The sequence below is a fragment of the Rhipicephalus microplus genome, chromosome 5 (assembly GCF_043290135.1).
Source record: "Rhipicephalus microplus isolate Deutch F79 chromosome 5, USDA_Rmic, whole genome shotgun sequence".
Lineage (NCBI taxonomy): Eukaryota > Metazoa > Arthropoda > Arachnida > Ixodida > Ixodidae > Rhipicephalus > Rhipicephalus microplus.
In genome coordinates this window covers 163897434-163913115 of record NC_134704.1, presented here as the reverse complement: position 1 = coordinate 163913115, position 15682 = coordinate 163897434, and the positions used below count along the sequence as shown (strand labels likewise).

The following is a 15682-nucleotide window of genomic DNA, read 5'->3' as shown; positions in this document are numbered from 1 at the left end:
GTGCGAACGGCTACACTAAGTGGACTCGGTGGCGACACAGTAGCACGTCTGACTGCAGAGCAGAAGGTTGCGTGTTCGAATCACGTTCGGGTCAAGTTCTCTTTATAATATTTTCATCTGTATATCTATTTATTTGTCTGTCTACAATGACATGTCTCCTTACCTGTGCTTCATCGACAGAAGGCCGAGCAAAACATGCTACCGCGTGTGTGCGAACGGTTACTCTAAGCGGACTCAGTGGCGCAACTTTAGCACGTCTGACTCCAGATCAGAAGGTTGCGTGTTCGAATCACGTCCGCGTCATGTTCTCTTTTCTACTATTTTCATTTATCTGTCTATCTACTTATTTGTCTGTCTACAATAACTCTTCTCTTTACCTGTGCTGCATCGACAGAAGGCCGAGCAAAACATGCTACCGCGTGTGTGCGAACGGCTACACTAAGTGTACTCGGTGGCGATACGGTAGCACGTCTGACTCCAGATCACAAGGTTGCGTGTTCGAATCGCGTCCGGGTCAAATTCTCTTTCTTATTATTTTCATCTGTCAATCTACTTATTTGTCTGTCTACAATGACTTGTCTCTTTAGGTGTGCTTCATCGACAGAAGGCCGAGCAAAACATGCTACCGCGTGTGTGCGAACGGCTACACTAAGTGTACTCGGTGGCGATACGGTAGCACGTCTGACTCCAGATCACAAGGTTGCGTGTTCGAATCGCGTCCGGGTCAAATTCTCTTTCTTATTATTTTCATCTGTCAATCTACTTATTTGTCTGTCTACAATGACTTGTCTCTTTACCTGTGCTGCATCGACAGAAGGCCGAGCAAAACATGCTACCGCGTGTGTGCGAACGGCTACACAAAGTGGACTCGGTGGCGACACTGTAGCACGTCTGACTCCAGATCAGAAGGTTGCGGGTTCGAATCACGTTCGGGTCAAGTACTCTTTTTTACTATTTTCATCTATCTGTCTATCTACTTATTTGTCTGTCTGCAATGACTCTTCTCTTTAGGTGTGCTTCATCGACAGAAGGCCGAGCAAATCATGCTACCACGTGTGTGTGAACGGCTACCCTAAACGGACGCGTTGGCGACACGGTAGCACGTCTGACTCCAGATCAGAAGGTTGCGAGTTTGAATCACGCCCGGGTCAAATTCGCTTTTTTATTATTTTCATCTATCTGTCTATCTACCTATTTGTCTGTCTACAAAGACTTGTCTCTTTACCTGTGCTTCATCGACAGAAGGCCGAGCAAAACATGCTACCGCGTGTGTGCGAACGGCTACACTAAGTGGACTCGGTGGTGACACAGTAGCACGTCTGACTCCAGATCATACGGTTGCGGGTTCGAATCACGTCCGGGTCATGTTCTCTTTTCTACTATTTTCATTTATCTGTCTATCTACTTATTTGTCTGTCTACAATAACTCTTCTCTTTACCTGTGCTTCATCGACAGAAGGCCGAGCAAAACATGCTACCGCGTGTGTGCGAACGGTTACTCTAAGCGGACTCAGTGGCGCAACTTTAGCACGTCTGACTCCAGATCAGAAGGTTGCGTGTTCCAATCAAGTCCGGGTCAAATTCTTTTTTTATTATTTTCATCTGTCTATCCACTTATTTGTCTGTGTTCAATGACTTGTCTCTTTACCTGTGCTTCATCGTCAGAAGGCCGAGCAAAACATGCTACCGCGTGTGTGCGAACGGCTACACTAAGTGTACTCGGTGGCGATACGGTAGCACGTCTGACTCCAGATCACAAGATTGCGTGTTCGAATCGCGTCCGGGTCAAATTCTCTTTCTTATTATTTTCATCTGTCAATCTACTTATTTGTCTGTCTACAATGACTTGTCTCTTTACCTGTGCTGCATCGACAGAAGGCCGAGCAAAACATGCTACCGCGTGTGTGCGAACGGCTACACAAAGTGAACTCGGTGGCGACACTGTAGCACGTCTGACTTCAGATCAGAAGGTTGCGGGTTCGAATCACGTTCGGGTCAAGTACTCTTTTTTACTATTTTCATCTATCTGTCTATCTACTTATTTGTCTGTCTGCAATGACTCTTCTCTTTAGGTGTGCTTCATCGACAGAAGGCCGAGCAAATCATGCTACCACGTGTGTGCGAACGGCTACCCTAAAAGGACGCGTTGGCGACACGGTAGCACGTCTGACTCCAGATCAGAAGGTTGCGAGTTTGAATCACGTCCGGGTCAAATTCGCTTTTTTATTATTTTCATCTATCTGTCTATCTACCTATTTGTCTGTCTACAAAGACTTGTCTCTTTACCTGTGCTTCATCGACAGAAGGCCGAGCAAAACATGCTACCGCGTTTGTGCGTACTGCTACACTAAGTGGACTCGGTGGCGACCCGGTAGCACGTCTGACTGCAGATCAGAAGGTTGCGTGTTCGAATCACGTTCGGGTCAAGTTCTCTTTATAATATTTTCATCTGTATATCTATTTATTTGTCTGTCTACAATGACATGTCTCCTTACCTGTGCTTCATCGACAGAAGGCCGAGCAAAACATGCTACCGCGTGTGTGCGAACGGTTACTCTAAACGGACTCAGTGGCGCAACTTTAGCACGTCTGACTCCAGATCAGAAGGTTGCGTGTTCCAATCAAGTCCGGGTCAAATTCTTTTTTTTATTATTTTCATCTCTCTATCCACTTATTTGTCTGTGTTCAATGACTTGTCTCTTTACCTGTGCTTCATCGTCAGAAGGCCGAGCAAAACATGCTACCGCGTGTGTGCGAACGGCTACACTAAGTGTACTCGGTGGCGATACGGTAGCACGTCTGACTCCAGATCACAAGGTTGCGTGTTCGAATCGCGTCCGGGTCAAATTCTCTTTCTTATCATTTTTATCTGTCAATCTAATTATTTGTCTGTCTACAATGACTTGTCTCTTTACCTGTGCTGCATCGACAGAAGGCGGAGCAAAACATCCTACCGCGTGTGTGCGAACGGCTACACAAAGTGGACTCGGTGGCGACACAGTAGCACGTCTGACTCCAGATCAGAAGGTTGCGTGTTCGAATCACGTCCGTGTCAAGTTCTCTCTTTCATTATTTCCATCTATCTGTCTATCTACTTATTTGTCTGTCTACAATGACTTCTCTCTTTACCTGTGCTTCATCGACAGAAGGCCGAGCAAAACATGCTACCACGTGTGTGCCAACGGCTGCCCTGAGCGGACTCGGAGGCGCAACGGTAGTGCGTCTGACTCCAGATCAGTAGGTTGCATGTTCGAATCACGTCCGGGTCGAATTCTCTTTTTTATTGTTTTCAACTATCTGTCTATCTACTTATTTGTCTGTCTACAATGACTTGTCCCTTTACTTGTGCTTCATCGACAGAAGGCCGAGCAAAACATGCTACCGCGTGTCTGCGAACGGTTACTCTAATCGGACTCGGTGGCGCAACTTTAGCACGTCTGACTCCAGATCAGAAGGTTGCTTGTTCTAATCACGTCCGGGTCAAATTCTCTTTTTATTATTTCCATCTATGTGTCTATCTACTTATTTGTCTGTCTGCAATGACTTGTTCCTTTACCTGTACTTCATCGACAGAAGGCCGAGCAAAACATGCTACCGCGTGTGTGCGAACGTCTGCCCAAAGCGCACTCGGTGGCGCAACTGTAGCGCGTCTAACTCCCAATGAGAAGGTTGCGTGTTCGAATCACATCTGGGTGAAATTCTCTTTTTATTATTTTTATCTATCTGTCTATCTACTTATTTGTCTGTCTGCAATGACTTGTCCCTTTACCTGTGCTTCATCGACAGAAGGCCGAGCAAAACTTGCTACCACGTGTGTGCGAACGGCTACCCTAAGCGGACTCGGTGGCGCAACTTTAGCACGTCTGACTCCAGATCAGAAGGTTGCGTGTTCTCATCACGTCCGCGTCAAATTTTCTTTTTATTATTTTCATCTATCAGTCTATCTACTTATTTGTCTGTCTACAATGACTTGTCCCTTTACCTGTGCTTCATCGATAGAAGGCCGAGCAAAACATGCTACCACGTGTGTGCGAACGGCTACCCTAAGTGGACTCGGTGGCGAACTGTTAGCGCGTCCGACTCCAGATCAGAAGGTTGCGTGTTCGAATCGCGTCCGAGTCAAATTCTCTTTCTTAATATTTTCATCTCTCTATCTACTTATTTGTCTGTCTACAATGACTTGTCTCTTTACCTGTGCTGCATCGACAGAAGGCCGAGCAAAACATGCTACCGCGTTTGTGCGAACGGCTACACTAAGTGGACTCGGTGGCGACACAGTAGCACGTCTGACTCCAGATCATAAGGTTGCGGGTTCGAATCACGTCCGGGTCATGTTCTCTTTTCTACTATTTTCATTTATCTGTCTATCTACTTATTTGTCTGTCTAGAATAACTCTTCTCTTTACCTGTGCTTCATCGACAGAAGGCCGAGCAAAACATGCTACCGCGTTTGTGCGTACGGCAACACTAAGTGGACTCGGTGGCAACTCGGCAGCACGTCTGACTCCAGATCAGAAGGCTGCGTGTTCGAATCACGTCCGGGTCAAGTTCTCTTTTTAGTATTTTCATCTGTCTATCTACCTAATTGTCTGTCTACAATGACATATCTCATTACCTGGGCTTCATCGACAGAAGGCCGAGCAAAACATGCTACCGCGTGTGTGCGAACGGCAACCCTAAGCGGATTCGATGGCGACATGGTAGCACGTCCGACTCCAGATCAGAAGGTTGCGTGTTCGAATCACGTCCGGGTAAAATGCTCTTTTTATTATTTTCATCTATCTGTCTATCTACTTATTTGTCTGTCTACAATGACTCTACTCTTAAGCTGTGCTTCCTCGACAGAAGGCCGAGCAAAACATGCTACCACGTGTGTGCGAATGGCCGCCCTAAACGGACTCGGTGGCGACATGGTAGCATGTCTGACCCCAGATCAGAAGGTTGCGAGTTTGAATCACGTCCGGATCAAATTTCCTTTTTTATTATTTTCATCAATCTGTATATCTACTTATTTGTCTGTCTACAATGACTTGTCGCTTTACCTGTGCTTCATCGACAGAAGGCCGAGAAAACATGCTACCACGTGTGTGCAAACGGCTACCCTAAGCGGACTCGGTGGCGCAACGGTAGCGCGTCTGACCCCAGATCAGAAGGTTGCGTGTTCGAATCACGTTGGGGTCAAATTCTTTTTTTATTGTTTTCAACTATCTGTCTACTTATTTGTCTGTCTACAATGACTTCTCTCTTTACCTATGCTTCATCGACAGAAGGCCGAGCAATACATGCTACTGCGTGTGTGCGAGCGTGTGTGCGAACAGCTACACTAAGTCAACTCGGTGGCGACCCGGTCGAACGTCTGACTCCAGATCAGAAGGTTGCGTGTTCGAATCACGTCCATGTCAAGTTCTCTCTTTTATTATTTTCATCTATCTGTCTATCTACTTATTTGTCCTTCTACAATGACCTGTCCTTCTACCTGTGCTTCTTCGACAGAAGGCCGTGCAAAACACGCTACCGCGTTTGTGCGAACGGCCACCCTAAATGGACTCGGTGCCGTAACGGTAGCGCGTCTGACTCCAGATCATAAGGTTGCGTGTTCGAATCACGTTCGGGTAAAATTCTCTTTTTTATTATTTTCATCTATCTCTCTATCTACCTATTTGTCTGTCTACAATGACTATTGTCTTTAGCTGTGCTTCCTCGACAGAAGGCCGTGCGAAAAATGCTACCGCGTGTGTGCGAACGTCTGCCAAAAGCGCACTCGGTGGCGCAACTGTAGCGCGTCTGACTCCCGATGAGAAGGTTGCGTGTTTTGATCACGTCTGGGTGAAATTCTCTTTTTATTATTTTCATCTATCTGTCTATCTACTTATTTGTCTGTGTACAATGACTTGTTCCTTTACCTGTGCTTTATCGACATAAGGCCGTGCAAAACATGCTACCACGTGTGTGCGAACGGCTACCCTAAGCGAACTCGGTGGCGCAACTTTAGCACGTCTGACTCCAGATCAAAAGGTTGCGTGTTCTAATCACGTCCGCGTCAAACTCTCTTTTTATTACTTTCATCTATCTGTCTATCTACTTATTTGTATGTCTACAATGACTTGTCTCTTTACCTGTGCTTCATCGACAGAAGGCCGAGCAAAACATGCTACCACGTGTGTGCGAATTGTTACCCTAAACGGACTCGGTGGCGACACGGTAGCACGTCTGACTCCAGATCAGAAGGTTGCGTGTTAGAATCACGTTCGGGTCAAATTCTCTTTTTTATTATTTTCATCTATCTGTCTATCTACTTATTTGTCTGTCTACAATGACTTGTCTCTTTACCTGTCCTTCATCGACAAAAGGCCGAGCAAAACAAGCTACCGCGCGTGCGAAGAACGTCTGCCCAAAGCGGTGGCGACACGGTAGCACGTCTGACTCCTGATCAGAGGGTGGCGTGTTCGAATCACGTCCGTGTTAAGTTCTCTTTTTTGTTATTTTCATCTGTCTACCTCTTTGTCTGTCTACAACGACTTGTCTCTTTACCTGTGCTTCATCGATAGAAGGCCGAGCAAAACATGCTACCGCGTGTGTGCGAACGGCTACACAAAGTGGACTCGGTGGGGACACAGTAGCACGTCTGACTCCGGATCAGAATGTTGCGGGTTCGAATCACGTTCGATTCAAGTTCTCTTTTTTACTTTTTTCAACTATCTGTCTATATTGTTATTTGTCTGGCTACAATGACTTGTCTCTTCACCTGTGCTTCATCGACAGAAGGCCGTGCAAAACATGCTACGCGTGTGTGCGAACGTCTGCCCAAAGCGCACTCGGTGGCGAAACTGTAGCGCGTCTGACTCCCGATGAGAAGGTTGCGTGTTCTAATCACGTCTGGGTGAAATTCTCTTATTATTATTTTCATCTATCTGTCTATCTACTTATTTGTCTGTCTACAATGACTTGTCCCTTTACCTGTGCTTCATCGACATAAGGCTGTGCAAAACATGCTACCACGTGTGTGCGAACGGCTACCCTAAGCGGACTCGGTGGCGCAACTTTAGCACTTCTTACTCCAGATCAGTAGGTTGCGTGTTCTAATCACGTCCGCGTCAAATTCTCTTTTTAGTATTTTCATCTATCTCGCTCTACCTATTTGTCCTTCTACAATGACTTGTCCCTTTACCTGTGCTTCATCGACAGAAGGCCGTTCAAAACATGCTACCGCGTGTGTGCGAACGTCTGCCCAAAGCGGACTTGGTGGCTCAACTTTAGCACGTCTGACTCCAGATCAGAAGGTTGCTTGTTCTAATCACGTCCGGGTCAAATTCTCTTTTTATTATTTTCATCTATCTGTCTATCTACTTATTTGTCCTTCTACAATGACTTGTCCCTTTACCTATGCTTCGTCGACATAAGGCCGAGCAAAACATGCCACCACGTGTGTGCGAACGGCCACCCAAATGGACTCGGTTCCGCAAGGGTAGCGCGTCTGACTCCAGATCAGAATGTTGCGTGCTCGAATCACGTTCGGGACAAATTCTCTTTTTTATTATTTTCATTAATCTGTCTATATACCTATCTGTCTGTCTACAACGACTCGTTCTTTTACCTGTGCTTCATCAATAGAAGGCTGAGCAAAACATGGTTCCACGTGTGTGTGAACGGCTACCCTAAACGGACTCGGTGGCAAACCGGTAGCGCGTCTGACTCGAGATCAGAAGGTGGCGTGTTCGAATCACGTCCGGGTCATATTCTCTTTTTTAATATTTTCATCTGTCTATCCAATTATTTGTCTGTCTACAATGACTTTCCTCTTTACCTGTGCTTCATCGACAGAAGGCCGAGCAAAACATGCTACCGCGTGTGTGCGAACGGCTACACTAAGCGTACTCGGCGGCGATACAGTAGCACCTCTGCCTCCAGATCACAAGGCTGCGTGTTCGAATTACGTCCGCTTCAAATTCTCTTTTTTATTATTTTCATCGATCTGTCTATCTACTTATCTGTATGTCTACATTGACTTGTCTCTTTACCTGTGCTTCATCGACAGAAGGCCGAGCAAAACATGCTACCACGTGTGTGCGAATGGTTACCCTAAACGGACTCGGTGGCGACACGGTAGCACGTCTCACTCCAGATCAGAAGGTTGCGTGTTCGAATCACGTCCGGGTCAAATTCTCTTTTTTATTAGTTTCATCTATCTGTCTATCTACTTATTTGTCTGTCTACAATGACTTGTCTCTTTACCTGTGCTTCATCGACAGAAGGCCGAGCAAAAAGGGCTACCGCGCGTGCGCGAACGTCTGCCCAAAGCGGTGGCGACACGGTAGCACGTCTGACTCCTGATCAGAGGGTTGCGTGTTCGAATCACGTCCGTGTTAAGTTCTCTTTTTGTTATTTTCATCTGTCTACCTCTTTGTCTGTCGACAACGACTTGTCTCTTTACCTGTGCTTCATCGATAGAAGGCTGAGCAAAACATGTTACCACGTGTGTGCGAACGGCGACCCTAAGTGGACTCGGTGGCGAACTGTTAGCCCGTCCGACTCAAGATCAGAAGGTTGCGTGTTCGAATCGCGTCCGAGTCAAATTCTCTTTCTTAATATTTTCATCTCTCTATCTACTTATTTGTCTGTCTACAATGACTTGTCTCTTTACCTGTGCTGCATCGACAGAAGGCCGAGCAAAACATGCTACCGCGTGTGTGCGAACGGCTACACAAAGTGGACTCGGGGGGGACACAGTAGCACGTCTGACTCCAGATCAGAATGTTGCGGGTTTGAATCACGTTCGATTCAAGTTCTCTTTTTTACTTTTTTCAGCTATCTGTCTATCTACCTATTTTTCTGTCTGCAATGACTTGTCCCTTTACCTGTGCTTCATCGACAGAAGGCCGAGCAAAACATGCTACCGCGTGTGTGCGAACGGTTACTCTAAGCGGACTAGGTGGCGCAACTTTAGCACGTCTGACTTCAGATCAGAAGGTTGCTTGTTCTAATCACGTCCGGGTCAAATTCTGCTTTTATTATTTTCCTCTATCTGTCTATCTGCTTATTTGTCTGTCTCCAATGACTTGTCTCTTTACCTGTGCTTCATCGACAGAAGGCCGAGCAAAACATGCTACCACGTGTGTGCGAACAGCTACACTAAGTGTACTCGGTGCTGCAAGGGTAGCACGTCTGACTCCAGATCAGAAGGTTGCGTGTTGGAATCACGTCAGGGTAAAATTCTCTTTTTATTATTTTCATCTATCTCGCTCTACTTATTTGTCTGTCTACAATGACTTGTCTCTTTACCTGTGCTTCATCGACAGAAGGCCGAGCAAAACATGCTACCACGTGTCTGCGAGCGGCCACCCTAAAAGGACTCGGTGGCGACATGGTAGCACGTCTGACTCCAGATCAGAGCGTTGCGTGTTCGAATCACGTCCGTGTTAAGTTCTCTTTTTTGTTTGTTTCATCTGTCTATCTACCTCTTTGTCTACAACGACTTGTCTCTTTACCTGTGCTTCATAGATAGAAGGCCGAGCAAAACATGCTACCACATGTGTGCGAACGGCTACCCTAAGTGGACTCAGTGGCGAACTGTTAGCGCGTCCGACTCCAGATCAGAAGGTTGCGTGTTCGAATCGCGTCCGGGTCAAATTCACTTTCTTATTATTTTCATCTGTCCATCTACTTATTTGTCTGTCTACAATGACTTGTCTCTTTACCTGTGCTGCATCGACAGAAGGCCGAGAAAAACATGCTACCGCGTGTGTGCGAACAGCTACACTAAGTAGACTCGGTGGCGGCACAGTAGCACGTCTGACTCCAGATGAGAAGGTTGCGGGTTCGAATCACGTTCGAGTCAAGTTCTCTTTTTTACTATTTTCATTTATCTGTCTATCTACTTATTTGTCTGTCTACAATGACTCTTCTCTTTAGGTGTGCTTCATCGACAGAAGGCCTAGCAAATCGTACTACCACGTGTGTGCGAACGGCTACCCAAAACGGACGCGGTGGCGACACGGTAGCACGTCTGACTCCAGATCAGAAGGTTACGAGTTTGAATCACGTCCGGATCAAATTCGCTTTTTTATTATTTTCATCTATCTGTCCATCTACTTATTTGTCTGTCTACAAAGACTTGTCTCTTTACCTGTGCTTCATCGACAGAAGGCCGAGCAAAACATGCTACCGCGTGTGTGCTTACGGCTACACTAAGTGGACTCGATGGCGACCCGGTAGCACGTCTGACTCCAAATCAGAAGGTTGCGTGTTCGAATCACGTCTGAGTCAAGTTCTCTTTTTAATATTTTCATCTGTCTATCTACTTAATTTTTTGTCGACAATGACATGTCTCTTTATCTGTGCTTCATCGACAAAAGGCCGAGTGAAACTTGCTACCGCGTGTGTGCGAACGGCTGCCCGAAGGGGATTCGATGGCGACACGGTAGCACGTCTGACTCCAGATCAGAAGGTTGCGGGATCAAATCACGTCCGGATAAAATTCTCTTTTGAATATTTTCATCTATCTGTCTATCTACTTATTTGTCTGTCTACAATGACTCTTCTCTTTAGCTGTGTTTCCACGACAGAAGGCCGAGCAAAACATGCTACCACGTGTGTGCGAACGGCCTCCCTAAACAGACTCGGTGGCGACATGGTAGCACGTCTGACTCCAGATCAGAAGGTTGCGAGCTTGAATCACATCTGGATCAAATTTCCTTTTTTATTATTTTCATCAATCTGTCTATCTACTTATTTGTGTGTCTACAATGACTTGTCTCTTTACCTGTGCTTCATCGACAGAAGGCCGAGAAAACATGCTACCACGTGTTTGCGAACGGCTACCCCAAGGGGACTCATTGGCGCAACGGTAGCGCGTCTGACTCCAGATCACAAGGTGGCGTGCTCGAATCACGTCGGGGTCAAATTCTTTTTTTATTGTTTTCAACTATCTGTCTACCTATTTCTCTACAATGACTCGCAACTACAATGACTTGTCTCTTTACCTGTGCTTCGTCGACAGAAGGCCGTGAAAAACATGCTACTGCGTGTCTGCGAACGGCCACCCAAATGGACTCGGTTCCGCAAGGGTAGCACGTCTGACTCCTGATCAGAGGGTTGCGTGTTCGAATCACGTCCGTGTTAAGTTCTCTTTTTTGTTATTTTCATCTGTCTACCTCTTTGTCTGTCTACAACGACTTGTCTCTTTACCTGTGCTTCATCGATAGAAGGCCGAGCAAAACATGCTACCACGTGTGTGCGAACGGCTACCCTAAGTGGACTCGGTGGCGAACTGTTAGCGCGTCCGACTCCAGATCAGAAGGTTTCGTGTTCGAATCGCTTCCGAGTCAAATTCTCTTTCTTAATATTTTCATCTCTCTATCTACTTATTTGTCTGTCTACAATGACTTGTCTCTTTACCTGTGCTGCATCGACAGAAGGCCGAGCAAAACATGCTACCGCGTGTGTGCGAACGGCTACACAAAGTGGACTCGGTGGGGACACAGTAGCATGTCTGACTCCAGATCAGAATGTTGCGGGTTCGAATCACGTTCGATTCAAGTTCTCTTTTTTTTCTTCTTTCAGCTATCTGTCTATCTACTTATTTTTCTGTCTGCAATGACTTGTCCCTTTACCTGTGCTTCATCGACAGAAGGCCGAGCAAAACATGCTACCGCGTGTGTGCGAACGGTTACTCTAAGCGGACTCGGTGGCGCAAGTTTAGCACGTCTGACTCCAGATCAGAAGGTTGCTTGTTCTAATCACGTCCGGGTCAAATTCTCTTTTTATTATTTTCCTCTATCTGTCTATCTACTTATTTGTCTGTCTACGATGACTTGTCTTTTTACCTGTACTTCATCGAGAGAAGGCCGAGCAAAACATGCTACCACGTGTGTGCGAACAGCTACACTAAATGTACTCGGTGCTGCAACGGTAGCACGTCTGACTCCAGATCAGAAGGTTGCGTGTTCGAATCACGTCCGGGTAAAATTCTCTTTTTATTATTTTCATCTATCTGTCTCTACTTATTTGTCGGTCTACAATGACTCTTCTCTTTAGCTGTGCTTCCTCGACAGAAGGCCGAGCAAAACATGCTACCACGTGTCGGCGAGCGGCCCCCCTAAAAGGACACGGTGGCGACATGGTAGTACGTCTGACTCCAGATCAGAGCGTTGCGTGTTCGAATCACGTCCGTGTTAAGTTCTCTTTTTGTTTTTTTCATCTGTCTATCTACCTCTTTGTCTACAACGACTTGTCTCTTTGCCTGTGCTTCATAGATAGAAGGCCGAGCAAAACATGCTACCACGTGTGTGCGAACGGCTACCCTAAGTGGACTCAGTGGCGAACTGTTAGCGCGTCCGACTCCAGATCAGAAGGTTGCGTGTTTGAATCGCGTCCAGGTCAAATTCACTTTCTTATTATTTTAATCTGTCTATCTACTTATTTGTCTGTCTACAATGACTTGTCTCTTTACCTGTGCTGCATCGACAAAAGGCCGAGAAAAACATGCTACCGCGTCTGTGCGAACAGCTACACTAAGTAGACTCGGTGGTGACACAGTAGCACGTCTGACTCCAGATCAGAAGGTTGCGGGTTTGAATCACGTTCGGGTCAAGTTCTCTTTTTTACTATTTTCATTTATCTGTCTATCTACTTATTTGTCTGTCTACAATGACTCTTCTCTTTAGGTGTGCTTCATCGACAGAAGGCCGAGCAAATCGTGCTACCACGTGTGTGCGAACGGCTACCCAAAACGGACGCGGTGGCGACACGGTAGCACGTCTGACTCCAGATCAGAAGATTGCCAGTTTGAATCACGTCCGGATCAAATTCGCTTTTTTATTATTTTCATCTATCTGTCTATCTACTTATTTTTCTGTCTACAATGACATGTTTCTTTACCTGTGCTTCATCGACAAAAGGCCGAGCAAAACATGCTACCGCGTGTGTGCGAACGGCTACCCGAAGGTGATTCGATGGCGACACGGTAGCACGTCTGACTCCAGATCAGAAGGTTGCGTGATCCAATCACGTCCGGGTAAAATTCTCTTTTTATTATTTTCATCTATCTGTCTATCTACTTATTTGTCTGTCTACAATGACTCTTCTCTTTAGTTGTGCTTCCTCGACAGAAGGCCGAGCAAAACATGCTACTACGTGTTTGCGAACGGCCTCTCTAAACAGACTCGGTGGCGACATGGTAGCACGTCTGACTCCAGATCAGAAAGTTGCGAGCTTGAATCACATCTGGATCAAATTTCCTTTTTTATTATTTTCATCAATCTGTCTATCTACTTATTTGTCTGTCTACAATGACTTGTCTCTTTACCTGTGCTTCATCGACAGAAGGTCGAGAAAACATGCTACCACGTGTGTGCGAACGGCTACCCCAAGCGGACTCAGTGGCGCAACGGTAGCGCGTCTGACTCCAGATCGGAAGGTTGCGTGTTCAAATCACGTCGGGGTCAAATTCTTTTTTTATTGTTTTCAACTATCTGTCTACTTATTTCTCTGTCTACAATGACTTGTCTCTTTACCTATGCTTCATCGACAGAAGGCCGAGCAAAACATGCTACCGCGTGTGTGCGAACGTCTGCCCAAAGCGCACTCGGCAGCGCAACGGTAGCGCGTCTGACTCCCGATCTGAAGGTTTAGTGTTCGATTCACGTCCGGGTCAAGTTCTCTTTTTTATTATTTTCATCTATCTGTCTATCTACTTATTTGTCTGTCTACAATGACTTGTCTCTTTACCTGTGCTTCATCGACAGAAGGCCGAGCAAAACATGCTACCACGTGTGTGCCAACGGCTACCTTAAGCGGACTCGGAGGCGCAACGGTAGCGCGTCTGACTCCAGATCAGAAGGTTGCATGTTCGAATCATGTCGGAGTCAAATTCTCTTTTTTGTTGTTTTCAACCATCAGTCTACCTATTTGTCTGCCTACAATGACTTGTCTCTTTACCTATGCTTCATCGACAGAAGGCGGAGCAAAACATGCTACCGCGTGTGTGCGAACGTCTGCCCAAAGCGCACCCGGTGGCGCAACGGTAGCGGGTCTGACTCCCGATCAGAAGGTTGTGTGTTCGGTTCACGTCCGGGTCAAGTTCTCTTTTTTATTATTTTCATCTATCTGTCTATCTACTTATTTTTCTGTCTACAATGACTTGTCCGTTTACCTGTGCTTCATCGACAGAAAGCCGTGTAAAACATGCTACCACGTGCGTGTGAACAGCTACCCTAAAAGGACTTGGTGGCGCAACGGTAGCGCGTCTGACTACAGATCAGAAGGTTGCGTGTTCGAAACACGTCCTGGTCAAATTCCCTTTTTATTATTTTCATCAATCTGTCTATCTACTTATTTGTCTGTCTACAATGACTTGTCCCTTTACCTGTGCTACATCGACAGAAGGCCGAGCAAAACATGCTACCGCGTGTGTGTGAACGGCCACCCTAAGTGGACTCGGTGCAGTCTTCTTCCGGCAGCGCCAGCAAATTGTCGTGAAATCATGAGCTCCGACGGAGCGGCGATAGTGACCCGCGCTGGCCGCGGAAACAGGAATGATGGTGCGGATGACAAGGACTACGAGATCGTGCTGCCTACGTTGCTCACCGGCCGTGTAGTACTGAACACGTTGTTTTTGCACGGCGACGTGCGTGAAAGGCCCTGCAGTGTCGAGGATTTCCGGGACGCCCTCGCATCTGTTGGCGTGCTTCGTGACGTCGTGGCGTTAGGCGCATATGAAATTAACCATGTGTGGGCGGTGACCTTGAACACCAGTGAAGCCACCAAGAAACTGGCTGCGCTTAAGGAACTGAAAGTGAGAGGCCGCCGGTGTATCACTTGGATCCAGAAGACCAGCAAGTGAAGCTTCGCCTCCACTGGATGCTTCACGGCGTCCTGGACGAAGATATTCGCATGGCTTTTGCGGCCTTTGGCAACGTCACCGAGGTGACTCGAGAGCGTTGGCGGCTCCAAGGTATGAAGGAAAAGGGCTCAACCACAAAAACCGTTCTGTTCAAGTTGAAGCCAGGATACAAAGTGGACGACCTTTCCCACCAAGTCCAAGTTGCAGGGGAGTTGGCCCTTGTTGTGGTACTCGGACGAGCCATGCAGTGCCTACAATGTCATGGCACGGGACACGTCCGCCGAGACTGCAAGGTGCCCCGGTGCTCCAAGTGCCGCCGATATGGGCATGCGGACGCGGACTGCGTACGCACCTACGCGTCGGCGACAGGACAGTCGAAGGCGGACGACCGGGAGGAAATGATGGATGTCGTCGAGGCAGATGAGGCCGCTCGGTGCACCGACGAGGCCACCAAGCAGGCCGGACCTCGAGACTCGTTGGCGTCTTTCTGCGGTGAAGCTCCGAAAAGGAACACCCCGGCAGACCAAGAAGCGCAAGGCGACTCAGCAGGGTCTGTCAACTAGCCGGTGGCACAGGCTTTGCCTGCGGGTTTGACAGTCGACACCGGCAAGGGTGACACACCAACCCTCCCAGAAGCGGTGGGCGACACATCCATGTCATCCGTTGTGACGGTCAAAGCCCCCGAAAACTCACCAGCACCCAAAGTCGGCGAGCGCAAGGATGCCAACGAGCTAACCCTGGAGAAGAGTGGCGTTCAAGCACCGACCAACGTCGCCGCAGCTCCCAAACGCCCCCACCCCCCAGCCAGCAATGACAGTGCTGAAACGGCCACGCCTGGGTTCG

At 47.3% G+C, this 15682-nt stretch overlaps 5 non-coding genes across 5 annotated transcripts; all 5 read left to right on the top strand.

The window, feature by feature from the left end:
* The first annotated feature begins 5109 nt into the window (after window positions 1–5109).
* Window positions 5110–5181, top strand: TRNAW-CCA (transfer RNA tryptophan (anticodon CCA)). The gene has a single exon. It is a non-coding gene; the product is annotated as a tRNA-Trp (tRNA).
* A 6709-nt stretch (window positions 5182–11890) lies between these two features.
* Window positions 11891–11962, top strand: TRNAW-CCA (transfer RNA tryptophan (anticodon CCA)). Its single transcript has one exon. It is a non-coding gene; the product is annotated as a tRNA-Trp (tRNA).
* Window positions 11963–13370: 1408 nt separating this feature from the next.
* On the top strand, window positions 13371–13442 carry TRNAW-CCA (transfer RNA tryptophan (anticodon CCA)). Its single transcript has one exon. It is a non-coding gene; the product is annotated as a tRNA-Trp (tRNA).
* Window positions 13443–13793: 351 nt separating this feature from the next.
* On the top strand, window positions 13794–13865 carry TRNAW-CCA (transfer RNA tryptophan (anticodon CCA)). Its single transcript has one exon. It is a non-coding gene; the product is annotated as a tRNA-Trp (tRNA).
* Window positions 13866–14217: 352 nt separating this feature from the next.
* TRNAC-ACA (transfer RNA cysteine (anticodon ACA)) lies at window positions 14218–14289 on the top strand. The gene has a single exon. It is a non-coding gene; the product is annotated as a tRNA-Cys (tRNA).
* The last annotated feature ends 1393 nt before the right edge of the window (window positions 14290–15682 follow it).